Raw genomic sequence first — 7,500 nt, forward strand, 5'->3', positions numbered from 1 at the left:
TTTCATAGCTCAAACTATTCTCAACTATCATTTTTTACTTCAAAATGTCGAGGAACTCAAAAACTCGTTTGGCCTGTCCTTTGGCCTCCAATTTCCATTCTAATCTGTAGAATTTAACAACTGAATGGCAAATTTCTCAAGCTCCCCAGTCAAAAAAAAAGGAGTGAACTGTACCCTATCTGAGGGAAAACCTCATAATCATCAGAATAAGCCACTAGCTCCTAACTACTGTTCAAATGAGTCAAGTTTAAACTGTTGAAAGGAAAAAGTTTTTTAATCAAAGCAACACTCTTTTTTTTTTTTTTTTTTTTTTTTTTTTTTTTTTTTTTTACGCCTCTCATTTTTTCTGTGACTCTTTGGGTTATCCCATTTGACCAAGCAACCAGTATTCTTAGTTTACTGGTTCGATTCCTGCTATGGGATTGCCACTTTTTCTGTAATAAGTCACGCATTGAAATGTCGACACAAGCCATGCATACAGTCAGTCTAGCTTGGATTTGCTCTTTGCAGCAAAAAATGCTGACCACAATAGATTTTGGACATTCATTCTATTCTTTTGCTCAATACTCCATTTGAATTCATATCACAAATCATTTTTACTTTTGACTTTTAACTATTTGGTTTCAAAGGATCCAAAACCCCCTTCCTTTATATCTGACGTTTTTTGGTACTGAGTGGATACAGTTCTGGCTGTCTAGTCAAGATGGAGACAAAATATCTAAAGCATAGTGCCCCGTGTGAGGATCGAACTCACGACCTTCAGATTATGAGACTGACGCGCTACCTACTGCGCTAACGAGGCAAGCTTCTAGCAAGGATGTGCCAAACTTACTTACTGAAAGCAATTAAGTTCTTCTTTTTCCACATTGACAACGTCTTATGAGAACAACACTTCCCATATGGTCTAGCGGTTAGGATTCCTGGTTTTCACCCAGGCGGCCCGGGTTCGACTCCCGGTATGGGAATGCTGCTTTTTCTGTACTATCTCTGACATTCAAAGGCCGACAGTTGTTTGCATAAAAAAGCAGTTCAGGTAAAATTTGCACTTTGCAGCCAAAGTTGCAAAACGTTAGGGTCTTGGCACTTCATTTCCAACTCTTGCACAACGCTTTTATAGGTTTCATAGCTCAAACTATTCTCAACTATCATTTTTTACTTCAAAATGTCGAGGAACTCAAAAACTCGTTTGGCCTGTCCTTTGGCCTCCAATTTCCATTCTAATCTGTAGAATTTAACAACTGAATGGCAAATTTCTCAAGCTCCCCAGTCAAAAAAAAAGGAGTGAACTGTACCCTATCTGAGGGAAAACCTCATAATCATCAGAATAAGCCACTAGCTCCTAACTACTGTTCAAATGAGTCAAGTTTAAACTGTTGAAAGGAAAAAGTTTTTTAATCAAAGCAACACTCTTTTTTTTTTTTTTTTTTTTTTTTTTTTTTTTTTACGCCTCTCATTTTTTCTGTGACTCTTTGGGTTATCCCATTTGACCAAGCAACCAGTATTCTTAGTTTACTGGTTCGATTCCTGCTATGGGATTGCCACTTTTTCTGTAATAAGTCACGCATTGAAATGTCGACACAAGCCATGCATACAGTCAGTCTAGCTTGGATTTGCTCTTTGCAGCAAAAAATGCTGACCACAATAGATTTTGGACATTCATTCCATTCTTTTGCTCAATACTCCATTTGAATTCATATCACAAATCCTTTTTACTTTTGACTTTTAACTATTTGGTTTCAAAGGATCCAAAACCCCCTTCCTTTATATCTGATCTTTTTTGGTACTGAGTGGATACAGTTCTGGCTGTCTAGTCAAGATGGAGACAAAATATCTAAAGCATAGTGCCCCGTGTGAGGATCGAACTCACGACCTTCAGATTATGAGACTGACGCGCTACCTACTGCGCTAACGAGGCAAGCTTCTAGCAAGGATGTGCCAAACTTACTTACTGAAAGCAATTAAGTTCTTCTTTTTCCACATTGACAACGTCTTATGAGAACATCACTTCCCATATGGTCTAGCGGTTAGGATTCCTGGTTTTCACCCAGGCGGCCCGGGTTCGACTCCCGGTATGGGAATGCTGCTTTTTCTGTACTATCTCTGACATTCAAAGGCCGACAGTTGTTTGCATAAAAAAGCAGTTCAGGTAAAATTTGCACTTTGCAGCCAAAGTTGCAAAACGTTAGGGTCTTGGCACTTCATTTCCAACTCTTGCACAACACTTTTATAGGTTTCATAGCTCAAACTATTCTCAACTATCATTTTTTACTTCAAAATGTCGAGGAACTCAAAAACTCGTTTGGCCTGTCCTTTGGCCTCCAATTTCCATTCTAATCTGTAGAATTTAACAACTGAATGGCAAATTTCTCAAGCTCCCCAGTCAAAAAAAAAGGAGTGAACTGTACCCTATCTGAGGGAAAACCTCATAATCATCAGAATAAGCCACTAGCTCCTAACTACTGTTCAAATGAGTCAAGTTTAAACTGTTGAAAGGAAAAAGTTTTTTAATCAAAGCAACACTCTTTTTTTTTTTTTTTTTTTTTTTTTTTTACGCCTCTCATTTTTTCTGTGACTCTTTGGGTTATCCCATTTGACCAAGCAACCAGTATTCTTAGTTTACTGGTTCGATTCCTGCTATGGGATTGCCACTTTTTCTGTAATAAGTCACGCATTGAAATGTCGACACAAGCCATGCATACAGTCAGTCTAGCTTGGATTTGCTCTTTGCAGCAAAAAATGCTGACCACAATAGATTTTGGACATTCATTCCATTCTTTTGCTCAATACTCCATTTGAATTCATATCACAAATCATTTTTACTTTTGACTTTTAACTATTTGGTTTCAAAGGATCCAAAACCCCCTTCCTTTATATCTGACGTTTTTTGGTACTGAGTGGATACAGTTCTGGCTGTCTAGTCAAGATGGAGACAAAATATCTAAAGCATAGTGCCCCGTGTGAGGATCGAACTCACGACCTTCAGATTATGAGACTGACGCGCTACCTACTGCGCTAACGAGGCAAGCTTCTAGCAAGGATGTGCCAAACTTACTTACTGAAAGCAATTAAGTTCTACTTTTTCCACATTGACAACGTCTTATGAGAACAACACTTCCCATATGGTCTAGCGGTTAGGATTCCTGGTTTTCACCCAGGCGGCCCGGGTTCGACTCCCGGTATGGGAATGCTGCTTTTTCTGTACTATCTCTGACATTCAAAGGCCGACAGTTGTTTGCATAAAAAAGCAGTTCAGGTAAAATTTGCACTTTGCAGCCAAAGTTGCAAAACGTCAGGGTCTTGGCACTTCATTTCCAACTCTTGCACAACACTTTTATAGGTTTCATAGCTCAAACTATTCTCAACTATCATTTTTTACTTCAAAATGTCGAGGAACTCAAAAACTCGTTTGGCCTGTCCTTTGGCCTCCAATTTCCATTCTAATCTGTAGAATTTAACAACTGAATGGCAAATTTCTCAAGCTCCCCAGTCAAAAAAAAAGGAGTGAACTGTACCCTATCTGAGGGAAAACCTCATAATCATCAGAATAAGCCACTAGCTCCTAACTACTGTTCAAATGAGTCAAGTTTAAACTGTTGAAAGGAAAAAGTTTTTTAATCAAAGCAACACTCTTTTTTTTTTTTTTTTTTTTTTTTTTTTTTTTTTTTTTTTTTTTACGCCTCTCATTTTTTCTGTGACTCTTTGGGTTATCCCATTTGACCAAGCAACCAGTATTCTTAGTTTACTGGTTCGATTCCTGCTATGGGATTGCCACTTTTTCTGTAATAAGTCACGCATTGAAATGTCGACACAAGCCATGCATACAGTCAGTCTAGCTTGGATTTGCTCTTTGCAGCAAAAAATGCTGACCACAATAGATTTTGGACATTCATTCCATTCTTTTGCTCAATACTCCATTTGAATTCATATCACAAATCCTTTTTACTTTTGACTTTTAACTATTTGGTTTCAAAGGATCCAAAACCCCCTTCCTTTATATCTGACGTTTTTTGGTACTGAGTGGATACAGTTCTGGCTGTCTAGTCAAGATGGAGACAAAATATCTAAAGCATAGTGCCCCGTGTGAGGATCGAACTCACGACCTTCAGATTATGAGACTGACGCGCTACCTACTGCGCTAACGAGGCAAGCTTCTAGCAAGGATGTGCCAAACTTACTTACTGAAAGCAATTAAGTTCTTCTTTTTCCACATTGACAACGTCTTATGAGAACAACACTTCCCATATGGTCTAGCGGTTAGGATTCCTGGTTTTCACCCAGGCGGCCCGGGTTCGACTCCCGGTATGGGAATGCTGCTTTTTCTGTACTATCTCTGACATTCAAAGGCCGACAGTTGTTTGCATAAAAAAGCAGTTCAGGTAAAATTTGCACTTTGCAGCCAAAGTTGCAAAACGTTAGGGTCTTGGCACTTCATTTCCAACTCTTGCACAACACTTTTATAGGTTTCATAGCTCAAACTATTCTCAACTATCATTTTTTACTTCAAAATGTCGAGGAACTCAAAAACTCGTTTGGCCTGTCCTTTGGCCTCCAATTTCCATTCTAATCTGTAGAATTTAACAACTGAATGGCAAATTTCTCAAGCTCCCCAGTCAAAAAAAAAGGAGTGAACTGTACCCTATCTGAGGGAAAACCTCATAATCATCAGAATAAGCCACTAGCTCCTAACTACTGTTCAAATGAGTCAAGTTTAAACTGTTGAAAGGAAAAAGTTTTTTAATCAAAGCAACACTCTTTTTTTTTTTTTTTTTTTTTTTTTTTTTTTTTTTTTTTTTTTTTTACGCCTCTCATTTTTTCTGTGACTCTTTGGGTTATCCCATTTGACCAAGCAACCAGTATTCTTAGTTTACTGGTTCGATTCCTGCTATGGGATTGCCACTTTTTCTGTAATAAGTCACGCATTGAAATGTCGACACAAGCCATGCATACAGTCAGTCTAGCTTGGATTTGCTCTTTGCAGCAAAAAATGCTGACCACAATAGATTTTGGACATTCATTCCATTCTTTTGCTCAATACTCCATTTGAATTCATATCACAAATCCTTTTTACTTTTGACTTTTAACTATTTGGTTTCAAAGGATCCAAAACCCCCTTCCTTTATATCTGACGTTTTTTGGTACTGAGTGGATACAGTTCTGGCTGTCTAGTCAAGATGGAGACAAAATATCTAAAGCATAGTGCCCCGTGTGAGGATCGAACTCACGACCTTCAGATTATGAGACTGACGCGCTACCTACTGCGCTAACGAGGCAAGCTTCTAGCAAGGATGTGCCAAACTTACTTACTGAAAGCAATTAAGTTCTTCTTTTTCCACATTGACAACGTCTTATGAGAACAACACTTCCCATATGGTCTAGCGGTTAGGATTCCTGGTTTTCACCCAGGCTGCCCGGGTTCGACTCCCGGTATGGGAATGCTGCTTTTTCTGTACTATCTCTGACATTCAAAGGCCGACAGTTGTTTGCATAAAAAAGCAGTTCAGGTAAAATTTGCACTTTGCAGCCAAAGTTGCAAAACGTTAGGGTCTTGGCACTTCATTTCCAACTCTTGCACAACACTTTTATAGGTTTCATAGCTCAAACTATTCTCAACTATCATTTTTTACTTCAAAATGTCGAGGAACTCAAAAACTCGTTTGGCCTGTCCTTTGGCCTCCAATTTCCATTCTAATCTGTAGAATTTAACAACTGAATGGCAAATTTCTCAAGCTCCCCAGTCAAAAAAAAAGGTGTGAACTGTACCCTATCTGAGGGAAAACCTCATAATCATCAGAATAAGCCACTAGCTCCTAACTACTGTTCAAATGAGTCAAGTTTAAACTGTTGAAAGGAAAAAGTTTTTTAATCAAAGCAACACTCTTTTTTTTTTTTTTTTTTTTTTTACGCCTCTCATTTTTTCTGTGACTCTTTGGGTTATCCCATTTGACCAAGCAACCAGTATTCTTAGTTTACTGGTTCGATTCCTGCTATGGGATTGCCACTTTTTCTGTAATAAGTCACGCATTGAAATGTCGACACAAGCCATGCATACAGTCAGTCTAGCTTGGATTTGCTCTTTGCAGCAAAAAATGCTGACCACAATAGATTTTGGACATTCATTCCATTCTTTTGCTCAATACTCCATTTGAATTCATATCACAAATCCTTTTTACTTTTGACTTTTAACTATTTGGTTTCAAAGGATCCAAAACCCCCTTCCTTTATATCTGACGTTTTTTGGTACTGAGTGGATACAGTTCTGGCTGTCTAGTCAAGATGGAGACAAAATATCTAAAGCATAGTGCCCCGTGTGAGGATCGAACTCACGACCTTCAGATTATGAGACTGACGCGCTACCTACTGCGCTAACGAGGCAAGCTTCTAGCAAGGATGTGCCAAACTTACTTACTGAAAGCAATTAAGTTCTTCTTTTTCCACATTGACAACGTCTTATGAGAACAACACTTCCCATATGGTCTAGCGGTTAGGATTCCTGGTTTTCACCCAGGCGGCCCGGGTTCGACTCCCGGTATGGGAATGCTGCTTTTTCTGTACTATCTCTGACATTCAAAGGCCGACAGTTGTTTGCATAAAAAAGCAGTTCAGGTAAAATTTGCACTTTGCAGCCAAAGTTGCAAAACGTTAGGGTCTTGGCACTTCATTTCCAACTCTTGCACAACACTTTTATAGGTTTCATAGCTCAAACTATTCTCAACTATCATTTTTTACTTCAAAATGTCGAGGAACTCAAAAACTCGTTTGGCCTGTCCTTTGGCCTCCAATTTCCATTCTAATCTGTAGAATTTAACAACTGAATGGCAAATTTCTCAAGCTCCCCAGTCAAAAAAAAAGGAGTGAACTGTACCCTATCTGAGGGAAAACCTCATAATCATCAGAATAAGCCACTAGCTCCTAACTACTGTTCAAATGAGTCAAGTTTAAACTGTTGAAAGGAAAAAGTTTTTTAATCAAAGCAACACTCTTTTTTTTTTTTTTTTTTTTTTTTTTTTTTTTTTTTTTTTTTTTTTACGCCTCTCATTTTTTCTGTGACTCTTTGGGTTATCCCATTTGACCAAGCAACCAGTATTCTTAGTTTACTGGTTCGATTCCTGCTATGGGATTGCCACTTTTTCTGTAATAAGTCACGCATTGAAATGTCGACACAAGCCATGCATACAGTCAGTCTAGCTTGGATTTGCTCTTTGCAGCAAAAAATGCTGACCACAATAGATTTTGGACATTCATTCCATTCTTTTGCTCAATACTCCATTTGAATTCATATCACAAATCCTTTTTACTTTTGACTTTTAACTATTTGGTTTCAAAGGATCCAAAACCCCCTTCCTTTATATCTGACGTTTTTTGGTACTGAGTGGATACAGTTCTGGCTGTCTAGTCAAGATGGAGACAAAATATCTAAAGCATAGTGCCCCGTGTGAGGATCGAACTCACGACCTTCAGATTATGAGACTGACGCGCTACCTACTGCGCTAACGAGGCAAG

The 7,500-nt window shown here is 38.5% G+C and overlaps 7 non-coding genes across 7 annotated transcripts; all 7 read right to left on the reverse strand.

Annotated features, from left to right (window-relative positions):
* Window positions 1–729: 729 nt before the first annotated feature.
* On the reverse strand, window positions 730–802 carry TRNAM-CAU (transfer RNA methionine (anticodon CAU)). The gene has a single exon. It is a non-coding gene; the product is annotated as a tRNA-Met (tRNA).
* A 1,040-nt stretch (window positions 803–1,842) lies between these two features.
* TRNAM-CAU (transfer RNA methionine (anticodon CAU)) lies at window positions 1,843–1,915 on the reverse strand. The gene has a single exon. It is a non-coding gene; the product is annotated as a tRNA-Met (tRNA).
* A 1,034-nt stretch (window positions 1,916–2,949) lies between these two features.
* On the reverse strand, window positions 2,950–3,022 carry TRNAM-CAU (transfer RNA methionine (anticodon CAU)). Its single transcript has one exon. It is a non-coding gene; the product is annotated as a tRNA-Met (tRNA).
* Window positions 3,023–4,072: 1,050 nt separating this feature from the next.
* Window positions 4,073–4,145, reverse strand: TRNAM-CAU (transfer RNA methionine (anticodon CAU)). The gene has a single exon. It is a non-coding gene; the product is annotated as a tRNA-Met (tRNA).
* A 1,052-nt stretch (window positions 4,146–5,197) lies between these two features.
* On the reverse strand, window positions 5,198–5,270 carry TRNAM-CAU (transfer RNA methionine (anticodon CAU)). The gene has a single exon. It is a non-coding gene; the product is annotated as a tRNA-Met (tRNA).
* A 1,029-nt stretch (window positions 5,271–6,299) lies between these two features.
* On the reverse strand, window positions 6,300–6,372 carry TRNAM-CAU (transfer RNA methionine (anticodon CAU)). The gene has a single exon. It is a non-coding gene; the product is annotated as a tRNA-Met (tRNA).
* Window positions 6,373–7,424: 1,052 nt separating this feature from the next.
* Window positions 7,425–7,497, reverse strand: TRNAM-CAU (transfer RNA methionine (anticodon CAU)). Its single transcript has one exon. It is a non-coding gene; the product is annotated as a tRNA-Met (tRNA).
* Between the last annotated feature and the right edge of the window lie 3 nt (window positions 7,498–7,500).

This window comes from Anomaloglossus baeobatrachus, chromosome 4 (genome assembly GCF_048569485.1).
Source record: "Anomaloglossus baeobatrachus isolate aAnoBae1 chromosome 4, aAnoBae1.hap1, whole genome shotgun sequence".
Classification (NCBI taxonomy): domain Eukaryota; kingdom Metazoa; phylum Chordata; class Amphibia; order Anura; family Aromobatidae; genus Anomaloglossus; species Anomaloglossus baeobatrachus.